This window comes from Rhinopithecus bieti, unplaced genomic scaffold, assembly GCF_001698545.2.
Source record: "Rhinopithecus bieti isolate Rb0 unplaced genomic scaffold, ASM169854v2 scaffold_39447, whole genome shotgun sequence".
In the NCBI taxonomy this organism is placed as follows: Eukaryota; Metazoa; Chordata; class Mammalia; order Primates; family Cercopithecidae; genus Rhinopithecus; species Rhinopithecus bieti.
The window spans coordinates 160,173-171,811 of record NW_016816192.1 but is presented as its reverse complement, the minus strand read 5'-3'; the positions used below and the strand labels follow the sequence as shown (position 1 = coordinate 171,811).

General features: G+C 39.2%; 1 long non-coding RNA gene across 2 annotated transcripts in view; it reads left to right on the top strand.

Moving 5' to 3' along the window:
* The window catches only part of LOC108516817 (uncharacterized), a 20,723-nt gene extending 10,637 nt beyond the window's left edge, over positions 1–10,086 (top strand). For both annotated transcript variants that reach the window (XR_001881935.1, XR_001881936.1), the window contains exon 3: positions 9,739–10,086. This is a non-coding gene — a long non-coding RNA (uncharacterized LOC108516817). The remainder of the gene's footprint in view (positions 1–9,738) is intronic.
* Positions 10,087–11,639: the final 1,553 nt, after the last annotated feature.

Sequence of the window (11,639 nt, the reverse complement as noted above, 5' to 3'; positions counted from 1 at the left end):
TTTTTTTTTTTTTTTTTTTTTTACTGTTGAGTTTTAGGAATTTTTTTTTGTTTTGGTGGGGGGACAGGATCGGGCTCTGCGACCCAGGCCGGAGTAGTGGTGCAATGATAGCTCACTGAAACCTTACACTCCTGGGATCAAATGATCATGTGGCTTCAGCCTCCCAAGTAGCTAGGATGCCTGGCTAATTTTGTACTTTTTTAGAGACAGAGTCTCACTATGTTCCCCAGGCTGGTCTCGAACTTCTGGTCTCAAGCAGTCCTCCCTTCTTGGCCTCCTAAAGTGCCGGGATTACAGGCATGAGAATTCTTTACATATTCTAGATGCTAGTCCTTTGCTGAAGTTTAATATTGTTCTATTTGTCTATTTTGGTTTTTGTTGCCTGTGTTTTTGAAGTTTTAGCCATAAATCTTTGCCTGGACTAATGTCTTGAAGCATTTCTTCTATTTTATCTTTTAGTATTTTTTATAATTTTGGGTCTTAAGTTTATGTTTTTAATTCATTTTGAATTGATTTTTGTATGTATGATGCCTCCAGCTTTGTTCTTGTTGCTTAGGATTGCTTTGTCTAATCAGGTTCTTTTTTGGTTCCATACGCATTTTAGGATTTTTTTTTTTTTTTTTTTTGAAACCGAGTCTCGCTCTGTCACCAGGCTGGAGTACGGTGGTACAATCTTGGCTCGCTGCAACCTCTGCCTCTCAGGTTCAAGTGATTCTCCTGCCTCAGCCTCCTGAGTAGCTGGGACTACAGGTGCCTGCCATCATGCCCAGCTAATTTTTCTATTTTTAGTAGAGACGGGGTTTCACCATGTTGGCCAGGATGGTCTCCATCTCTTGACCTTGTGATCCACCTTCCTCAGCCTCTCAAAGTGCTGGGATTATAGGCGTGAGCCACTACCCCCAGCCCAGGATTTTTTTTTTTTTTCTATTTCTATAAAGAATGTAATTGGTATTTTTATAGGGCATGCATTGAATCTGTAAATTGCCTTAAGTAGTATGGCCATTTTAACAATATTAATCCTTCCAATTCATGAGGATGAGATGTCTTTCCATTTTTTTGTGTCCTCTTCAATTTCTTTCATTGGTGATTTATAGATCCCCTTGTAGAGGTCTTTCACTTCCTTGGCTAATTTATTCCTAGGCATTTTGTTTGTAGCTATTGTAAATGGGATTATTTTATTGATTTGTTTTTTGTGTAGTTTGTTATTGGTATATAAAAATGCTACTGATGTTTGTATGTTGATTTTGTATCCTGCAACTTTACTGATTTCATTTATTGGTCCTAAAAGTTTTTTGGCAGTGCCTTTAGGTTTTTCTATATATAAGATCATGTCATCTACAAAGAGGGGCAATTTGACTTCCTCTTTTACTTTTTTGTTTTTCCTAAGATAGAGTTTTGCTCTTGTTTCCCAGGCTGGAGTGCAATGGCACAATCTCTGCTCACTGCAACCTCTGCCTCCTGGGTTCAAGTGATTCTACTGCCTCAGCCTCCTGAGTAGCTGGGATTACAGGCACGCACCACCACACCAGGCTACTTTTCGTATTTTTAGTAGAGACGGGGTTTTACCATGTTGGCCAGACTGGTCTTGAACTCCTGACTTCGGGTGATCTGCCCACCTTGGCCTCCCAAAGTGTTGGGATTACAGGCGTGAGCCATGGTGCCCAGCCACACTTCCTCTTTTTCAATTTGGATGCTTTTTATTTCTCTCTTTTGCATGATTGCTTGGGTAGGACTTCCAGTACTGTGTTGAATAAGTGTAGTGAAAGTGAGAATTTTTGTCTTGTTCTAGTTCCTAGAGGAAAGGCTTTCAGCTTTTCTCACTGAGTAGGTTAGCTCTGGGTTTGTCATATATGGCCTTTAGTATGTTTTGGTATGTTCCTCCTGTGCCTAATTTGTTGAGAGTTTTTATTGTGAAGGGATCAAATGCTTATCTACATCTGTTGAGATAATCATATAGTTTTTTTGATGTGATGCAACTGTTACTGTGATATATTAATTCAACTGGTACCATAACAATCAATGAGCGGTAGGAAACTCCCTATTCCATTTTTATTTGTTTGCTTTCATCAACATTTTCTTTCTTTATTGGGCATCCAATTTAGTAAAGCCTTTTGCCAGATAATGGAGATAACATTATTCTTTATCTGAGGTGGGATGATTGCTTGAGTCCAGGAGTTTGAGACCAGCCTGGATGTCATGGCAAAACCTCATCTCTACAAAAGATACAAAAATTAGCCGGGCATGGTGGTATACGCCTGTAGTCCCAGCTGCCCAGGTGGCTGAGGTGGGAGGATTGCTTGAGCCTGGGAGTCAGAGGTTGCAGTGAGCCGAGAACATGCTACTGCACTCCAGCCTGGGCAAGAGAGTGAGACTGTCTAAAAACAAACAAATACAAAACAAAAATTATTATTTATATGTGAGAACTTATTTCTGTCATTTTGTTGTTTTGTGCTTGTCTGTATATCCTTTGTCCCTTTCTTCCTCTTTTACTGTTTATCATTGAGGTTTAGTGGATTTCTGTAGTGGAAATGTTTGACTTCTTCCTCTTTCTTATTTATGTATATACTGTACCAGTTTTACATTTGCATGTGTTTGCTTGATGGCAAATATTGTCCTTTTGCTCTCAGATATAGGACTGACTTAAGCCTGTCTTGTAAGACCAGTCTAGTGGTGATGAGTTCCCTCAGTTTTTGCTTGTCTGGCATTTTATTTCTCTTCATTTTTGAAGAATAGCTTTGCTGGGTTTAGTATTTTTGGCTGATAGTGTTTTAAACATACCATTCTATTCTCTTCCGGCCTGTAAAGTTTCTGCTGAGAAATCTGCTGTTAGACTGATGGGGATTCCCTTATACGTGACTTGATGCTTTTATCTTGCTCTTTTTAGAATTCTCTCTTTGTCTTTGACTTTTGACGGTTTGACTATAATATGTCTTGGAGAAGACATTTTTGGGTCGAAGCTATTCGAGGATCTCTGAGCTGTATCTGGGATGTCTAAATCTCTTGCCAGACTTGGGAAATTGTCAGCTATTATTTTGTTAAATAGATTTCCTATGCCTTTGCTCATTTCTCTTCCTTCTGAAATTCCCAGAATTTGAACATTTGGTCACTTTATGGTGTTCTATATGTTATGTAGGCTTTCTTCTTTTTTTTTTTTTTTTTTCTGAGCTGTCTTCAAGTTCAGAAATTCCCTCCCCTTCCCCTTCTCCTTCCTTCTTTCTTTTCTTCTTTCTTTCTTTTCTTTCTTCCTTTCTTTTTTCCTGAGATGGAGTCTCACTCTATCACCAAGGCTAGAGTGCAGTGGCGCAACTCAGCTTACTGCAACCCCCACCTCCTGGGTTCAAGTGATTCTCCTGCCTCAGCTCCTGAGTAGCTGGGACTACAGGTGTGTGCCACCATGCCCAACTAATTTTTGTGTTTTTAGTAGATACATGGTTTCACCATGTTGGCCAGGCTGGTCTCAAACTCCTTACCTTAAGTGATCTGCCCACCTCGGTCTCCCAAAGTCTTAGGACTATAGGCATGAGCCAATGTGCCCAGCCAGAAATTATTTCTTTTGCCTGATCTAGTCCGTTGTTGAAGTTGTCTATAGTATTTTAGTATTTTTTATTTCATTCATTGAATTCTTCAGTTCCAGGATTTGTGTGTGTGTGTGTGTGTGTGTGTGTGTGTGTGTGTTGTGTTTTTTTTTTTTTTTTTAGACAGCGTCTCGCTCTGTTGCCCAGGCTGGAGTAACTTGGCTTACTGCAAGCTCCGCCTCCTGGGTTCACACCATTCTCCTGCCTCAGCCTCCTGAGGAGCTGGGAGTATAGGTGCCCACCACCACACTTGGCTAATTTTTTTGTATTTTTTAGTAGAGACAGGGTTTCACTGTGTTAGCCAGGATAGTCTTGATCTCCTGACCTCGTGATCTGTCCACCTTGGCCTCCCAAAGTGCTGGGATTACAGGCATGAGCGACCGCGCTCGGTCACCTGTTTGTTTTTTATTAAATGATACCTATTGCATTGTTGAATTATTATTTGTTTATTTTTATTTTTTTGAGACAGAATCTCGCTCTGTCTCCAGGTTAGAGTGCAGTGGCACGATCTCGGCTCACTGCAAGCTCTACCTCCCGGGTTCAGGCCATTCTCCTGCCTTCCGAGTAGCTGGGACTACAGGCACCCACCACCATGCTCAGCTATTTTTTGTATTTTTTTTAGTAGAGACGGAGTTTCACCATGTTAGCCAGGATGGTCTTGATCTCCTGACCTTGTGATCTGCCTGCCTCAGCCTCCCAATCATAAATTGTTTCCTTGATTTCTGTTTTTTACCTGTGTTCTTTTGTAACTCACTGAGTTTCTCATTCTTTTCAAGCATTTCTTAAATTTCCTTTTTTTTCAGATCTGTTATCAGAGAATTATTGTGTTCCTTTGGAGTTGTTGTGTTTTGTGTGTGTGTTTGTGTGTGTGTGTGTGTGTGTGTGTGTGTGTGGTTTGAGACAGGGTCTATCTTTGTCACCCAGGCTAGAGTGCAGTAGCATGATCATAGTTCGCTGCAGCCTCAATGTCTTGGGCTCAAGGGATCCATCTGCCTCAGTCCCCCAAGTAGCTAGGACTATGGGCATACACCACCAGGCCTGGCTAAGTTTTTATTTGTCATAGAGATAAGGTCTTGCTATGTTGCCTAGGCTGGTCTGCAACTCCTGGCCTTTAGCAATTCCCATTGTTGCCTTATTAAGCACTTATTTATCTGTCAGGCACTTTATTTTATTTTATTTTATTTTATTTTATTTTATTTTATTTGAGATGAAGTCTCACTCTATTGCCCAGTTTGGAGTGCAGTGGCACGATCTCGGCTCACACCCTGCCTCTTGGGTTCAAGCAATTCTCATGCCTCAGTCTCCCGAGTAGCTGAGATTACAGGTTGCATCACCATGCTCGGCTAATTTTTTGTGTTTTTAGTAGAGATAGTATTTCACCATGTTGATCTTGAACTCCTGACCTCAGGTGATCTGCCCCCCTCAGACTCCCAAAGTGCTGGGATTACAGGTGTGAGTTATCACACCCAGCCTCCAGTGCCTTTGAATAATTTAAATTTTTTTTTCCAGATTTTATTATTGTTATCTAAACGAGGGTTAGTATAACCAAGGTACTCTGCCAGTATGGGCAGATGAAAGTCCCTAGTTACTGAATTTTGTGTGTTGATCTTTTTAAAAAAGTTTTAATTTTAAAACATTTAAATAGTTTTTGGAATACAGGACAAGTTCTTTAGTGGTGATTTCTGTGATCTGGTGCACCTGCCACCTGAGCAGTGTACATTGTACCAAATATGTAGTCTTTTATCTCCCTTCCACCCTTCCCCCACCCCAAGTCTCAACATTCTGTTAATTCATTCTTATGCCTTTGCATCCTCCTAGCTTAGCTCCGCCCCACTTATAAGTGAGAACATATGATATTTAGTTTTCCATTCCTGAGTTACCTACCTTAGAATAATGGCCTCCAGCTTCATCCAAGTTGCTGCAAAAGACATTATTTTATTTTTTTTGTGGTTGAGTAGTGTTCCGTGGTATATATATACACCACATTTTCTTTATCCACTCGTTGGTTGATGGGTACTTAGGTTGGTTCCACATTTTTGCAATTGTGAGTTGTGCTGCTATAAACATGTGTGTACATGTGTCTTTTTCATATAACGACTTGTTTTCTTTTGTGTAGATACCCAGTAGTGGGATTGCTGCATTGAATAGTAGTTCTATTTTTAGTTCTTTAAGGAATCTCCATACTGTTTTCCTTAATGGTTGTACTAGTTTACATTCCCACCAGCAGTGTAAAAGTGTTCCCTTTTCACCATACCCACACCAACATCTATTGATTTTTGACTTTTAAAGTATGCCCATTCTTGCAGGATTAAGGTGGTATCTCATTGTGGTTTTAATTTGCATTTCCCTGCTAATTAGTGTTGTTGAACATTTTTTCATATGTTTATTGCCACCTTTTTTCTTTTTTTTTTTTTTCTTTGAGACAGAGTTTTACTCTGTTACCCAGGCTGGAGTGCAGTGATGTTATCTCAGCTCAGTGCAACCTCTGCTTTCTGGGCTCAACTGATCCTCCAGCCTCAACCTTCCAAATAGATGGGACTACAGGTATGAGCCACCATACCTGGCTAATTTTTGTACAGATAGGTTTTCATCATGTTGCCCAGGCTGGTCTTGAACTCCTGAGCTCAAAGTGACTCACCTACCTCAGCCTCCAAAAGTGCTGGGATTACAGGCTACTATGCCCAGCCTGTATATCCTCTTTTGAGAATTTTCTATTCATATTCCTTGCCCATTTTTCAATAGGCTTATTTTTTTTCTTTGTTTGAGTTCCTTGTAGATTCTGGTTATTAGTCCTTTGTTGGATGCATAGTTTGCAAATATTTTCTCCCACTCTGTGAGTTGTCTGATTACTCTGTTGATTATTTCTTTTGCTGTGCAGAAGCTCTTTGTTTAATTAGGTCCCATTTATTTATTCTTGTTTTGTTGCATTTGCTTTTGGGTTCTTAGTCATGAATTCTTTGCCTAAGCCAATGTCTAGAAGAGTTTTTCTGATGTTATCCTCTAGAATTTTTATGGTTTCAGGTCTTAGATTTAAGTCTTTGATCCATCTTGGGTTGATTTTTGTGTAAGCTATGAGGATCCAGTTTCATTCTCTAAAGGTGGCTTGCCAGTTTTCCCAGCTCCATTTATTGAATAGAGTATCCTTTCCCCAGTTTACATTTTTGTATGCTTTGTCAAAGATCAGTTGGCTGTAAGCATTTGGTCTTATTTTTGGATTCTCTATTCTGTTACATTGGTATACATGCCCATTATTATACCAATAACATGCTGTTTTGGTAACTATAGCCTCATAGTATAATTTGAAGTCAGGCAATGTGATGCCTCCAGATTTGTTCTTTTTGCTTAGTATTACTTTGCCTACGTGGGCTCTTTTTTGGTGCCATATGAATTTAAGAATTGGTTTTTTTTAGTTTTGTGAAGAATGATGATAGCATTTTGGTGGGAATTACATTGAATCTGTAGAGTGCTTTAGGGAGTATGGTCATTTTCACAATATTTATTCTACTTATCCATTAGTATGGCATGTGTTTCCATTTGTTTGTGTCATCTATGACTTCCTTCAGGAATGTTTTATAGTTTTCCTTGCACAGATCTTTCACCTCCTTGGTTTAGTATATTCCTGAGTATTGTATTGCATTTTGCAGCTGTTGTAAAAGGGATTGAGTTCTTGATTTGGTTCTCAGCTTGGTTATTGGCTACTGATTTGTGTACATTGATTTTGTATCCTAAGACTTTACTGAATTCGTTTATCAGATCTAGGAGATTTTTGGATGAGTCTTTAGGGTTTTCTAGTTATACGATCATATCATCAGTGAACAGCAACAGTTTGATTTCCTTTATTTCTATTTGGATGTCCTTTATTTCTTTCTCTTGTCTGATTTCTGTAGCCAGCCCTTCCAGTAGTATGTTGAATAGAAGTGGTGAAAGTGGCATCTTTGTCTTGTTCCAGTTCTTGGGGGGAGTGCTTTCAACTTTTCCCCATTCAGTATTATGTTGGATATGAGTTTGTCATATATGGCTTTTATTATTTTGAGTTATGTCCCTTCTATGCCTATTTTGTTGAGAGTTTTATCATAAAGTGATACTGGATTTTATAAAATGCTTTTCTGCATCTATCGAGATGATCCTATGATTTTGTTTTAATTCTGTTTCTGTAATGTATCACATTTACTGACTTGTATACATTAAACCATTCCTGTATCTCTGGTATGAAACCCACTTGATCATGAAGTATTATCTTTTGATATGTGGTTGGATTTGGTTAGCTAGGTTTTTTTTTTTTTCTTTTTAGGATTTTTGCATCTATGTCCATCAGGGATACTGGTCTGTAGTTTTCTTTTTTTGTTAAGTCGTCTCCTGGTTTTGGTATTTGGGTGATACTGGCTTCACAGAATGACTTAGGGAGGATTCCCTTTTTCTCTACTTTTGGAATAGTTTCAGTTGGATTGGTACCAATTCTTCTTTGAATGTCTGATATAATTCAACTGTGAATCCATCTGGTCCTGGACTTTTTTTTGTTGGCAATTTTTAAAAGTTACTCATTCATTGTTACTGCTTGTTGTTGGTCTGTTCCAGGTTTCTATTTCTTCCTGATTGAATCTAGGAGGCTTGTATATTTCCACAAATTTGTGTGTTGATCTTGTATTTGCCCATTCTTTACTAAATATCTTATTAGTTCTAATATTTCAGCTATAAATGGTATTTCCCTTTCTCATATTGGTACCTCTTAATTACTTTTCTTATCAAATCTTATCTTCTACAATGTATAGTCTAAACTTGGAGATGACACAGCAGGTATCCTTGTCTTGTTCCTGACTTTAGTGAGAATACTTCCAGTGTTTCATCATGAAAGCATGATATTTTATGTAGGCTTCTAATAATTCTTTGTGAGGGAATTTCTCTTTTAAAATTAGAAATAAGTATTTAATCTTTAAAATGCTGTTTTAGCATTTATCAAGATGAATACATGATTTTCTCCTTCAATCTGAGTTTATGTAATTAATTACATTAAACATTTCCCAGTGTTGAGGCAACCTCACTTTCTTAGAAGCAATCCTGTTGGGTCATGATGAATTGATTTTTAAAAATATTATAATATTAGATTTAATTAGGTAATACATTATTTATCATTTTAAAATTCATATTTGTAATTGAGACTTGCCAGAAATTTCTTCTTTTGTTTTCATGGTCTATTGTCCTCCAGCTTTGACATCAGGTTTATGCTAATCTTTAACAGATACTTAGCCTGCCAACTTGATGTTATCCACAGTAACGTCTCCCTATAAGATTTCTGAAGAGATTGGTGTGAGGTAGATATTATTATCATCATTTTTTTTCAGATGTGGTAACTGAGGCACATTGAGAATTATAGTGTCTAATGTTCATGATGTAAGTCAGTGACTAGCAAACTACTTCGAGCTTAATACTTCTTATTTATGAAATACTACAATTATTCTTTTAATTTCTGGGATTGAGAGTAGAGCAAGGAATATTTAAGTACTCCTCTGATCCTCTCCAGCTACTCAAACTAATATTGTTGTTTATTTCTGTTTCTCTCTGTTTTCACTAGGCTAGGAATGATCTGTGAATGTAGGACCACAATTCTTAAATTCATATGGCACCAAAAAAGAGCCCACATAGGCAAAGTAATACCAAAAGATTTGCAGTCTTCCTCTGACACTGTGGAGAGTTTCTAGAAATGAAACAGATATATGGCCTTGGGTCCTTTTTTTTTTCTCTTTTTTTTTTAAATAGAGATGAGCATCTCACTATGTTGCCCAGGGTAGTCTCAAACTCCTGACCTCAAGCAATCCCCACCCCAACCCCACCTCTCAAAGTGATGGGATTACAGGCATAAACCACCATGCCTGGCCAAAAGGTGCTTTAACACCAAATCTCAAAATTGTTCAGAAGAGAAACATTGAGCATGAACACCATCTGTGCAAGTCATTTACCTATTGCCCCTCACCTCTAAATCCACCTTCTGTACTCTTCCCTACTAGTAATGATGGGACTAGTTATCTTCAAACTGTTTCTCAGACTTCTTTGTAAGCTTGCTTCCTGTTCGGTTCTGCCAATAGGGGTCACTAGAGAGAGACTGGGAGGCAGAAGGAGAGGAGAACATATTTCCTGTTTTTTCTGTTCTTGTTAATGTTGCTTACAGGACCAGCAATGCTTCTTCACCTAGAGGCACTTCCCCCAGCAGTGGCAGTTGGTTCTAGCCTTCAGCTTCTTTCAGCACTACCGGAATCAGCCTCAGTGATTCTGCCTTTACCCGCTCAGAGATTACCAACAGCAGCCAGATGGTTCTACCTTCCACAAAGATTGTGGTTGCAATTCTGGGCTTCTAAGTTCTGGTTACTTCATATTTTTCCTTTTGTTCCTCCGGCCCTAGAGGTGGTAGCTGCTTCCTGAAGTTATTATTTCTGGAGGACTTTTGCTTTTTCAGCCTTTGTATCATGCTTTTTCAGCCCTCTAATGCCTGTGTAACCAATTTCCCTGTAATAAATAAATTTCCTCCATTGAAATACCTAGTGTGTTTTTTTGTTTGTTTGTTTTTCTGACTGGACTCTGACATAAAGAGGGACTGCTCATTATATGCCAGCTCAGAACCACTTAATAATGAAAGTAGTATATTCATTCTTTTTCACTCCTCCAAAAATTCTGAGATTAATTTGTAGATATTGCTGGCCTTGAATGAAGTGCTTAGTTCCTTGCCAATGGAAAACAAGATTCTGGTAATCTATAACATAAGTAGGATCCTGATTAATTAAAGTATCATCTGTGGTTTCTTGGGAAAAAATACCTATTGAAGTAGTTGTCTTCAGGGATCAAGTGGCTGTTGCATTTTACCATTGTGGTAGTACAGATAACAACAAGGACTGTGAGTAGAATGACATCTATGACTGCACTGGAAACCTTACAGACAGAAAATGACAAATTGAAGGCTTTGAAGTCTAAGTTCAAGTCAAATTCAGACAGAGAACTTCTATAGCAACTTTGAAAAAAGTTTCTGATTTCTTATAGCTATAAGATCAACATTATTAAAAATATAACTAGGTGGGTTGCAGAATTAAAATGGAAATTAAATTTAGAGACTCATTAAATCATTTATTTGACAATCAGGGCACTGGGAGCAAGCGGGATTCTAAGACTTGCACTGGACTTGGATGAAGCTAAATGCCCAGGTCCCTCGGAATAAGCAGAAGCAGCCCCTCTTATAACAGAGAAGATTACCGGGCGCGGTGGCTCACGCCTGTCATCCCGGTACTTTGGGAGGCTGGGGAGCGCAGATCACCTGAGGTCGGAAGTTTGAGACCAGCCTGACCAACATGGAGAAACCCCCGTATCTACTAAAAAAATACAAAATCAGCCAGACGTGGTGGCACATGCCTGCAATCTCAGCTACTTGGGAGGCTGACGCACGACAATCGCTTGAACCCGGGAGGCTGAGGTTGCAGTGAGCCGAGATTGCACCATTGCACTCCAGTCTGGGCAACAAGAGCGAAACTCTGTCTCGGTGGGGGGTGGGTGGAAAGGCCGGTGGCTCATGCCTGTAATTCTAGCACTTTGGGAGGCCAAGGCGGGTGGATCACCTGAGGTCAGGAGTTTGAGACCAGCCTCAACATGGAGAAACCCCGTCTCCACTAAAAATACAAAATTAGCCAGGCATGGTGGTACATGCCTGTAATCCCAGTTACTCGGGAGACTGAGGCAGGAGAATTGCTTGAACCCGGGAGGCAGAGGTTGCGGTGAGCCGAGATCGCACCATTGCACTCCAGCCTGGGCAACAAGAGCAAACTCCGTCTCAAACAAACAAACAAACAAACAAACAAACAAAAAACCAGAGAAGATTGACCTTTCCTTCTTGAAAACTCTATAATCAATTCATCTGAAGCAGTTGACTTACAAGGGATACTTATTATCCTCAAGACCCGTCCCCACTGCTGATTACTTTTTAGTCTAGACCTAAACTTGAGTTAGATCTCAGCATGCTCAAACAGAATGGAGATTCAGACCTGGGGAGAAATTGCCTATACCAAAAAAAAAAAAAAAAAAAAAAAA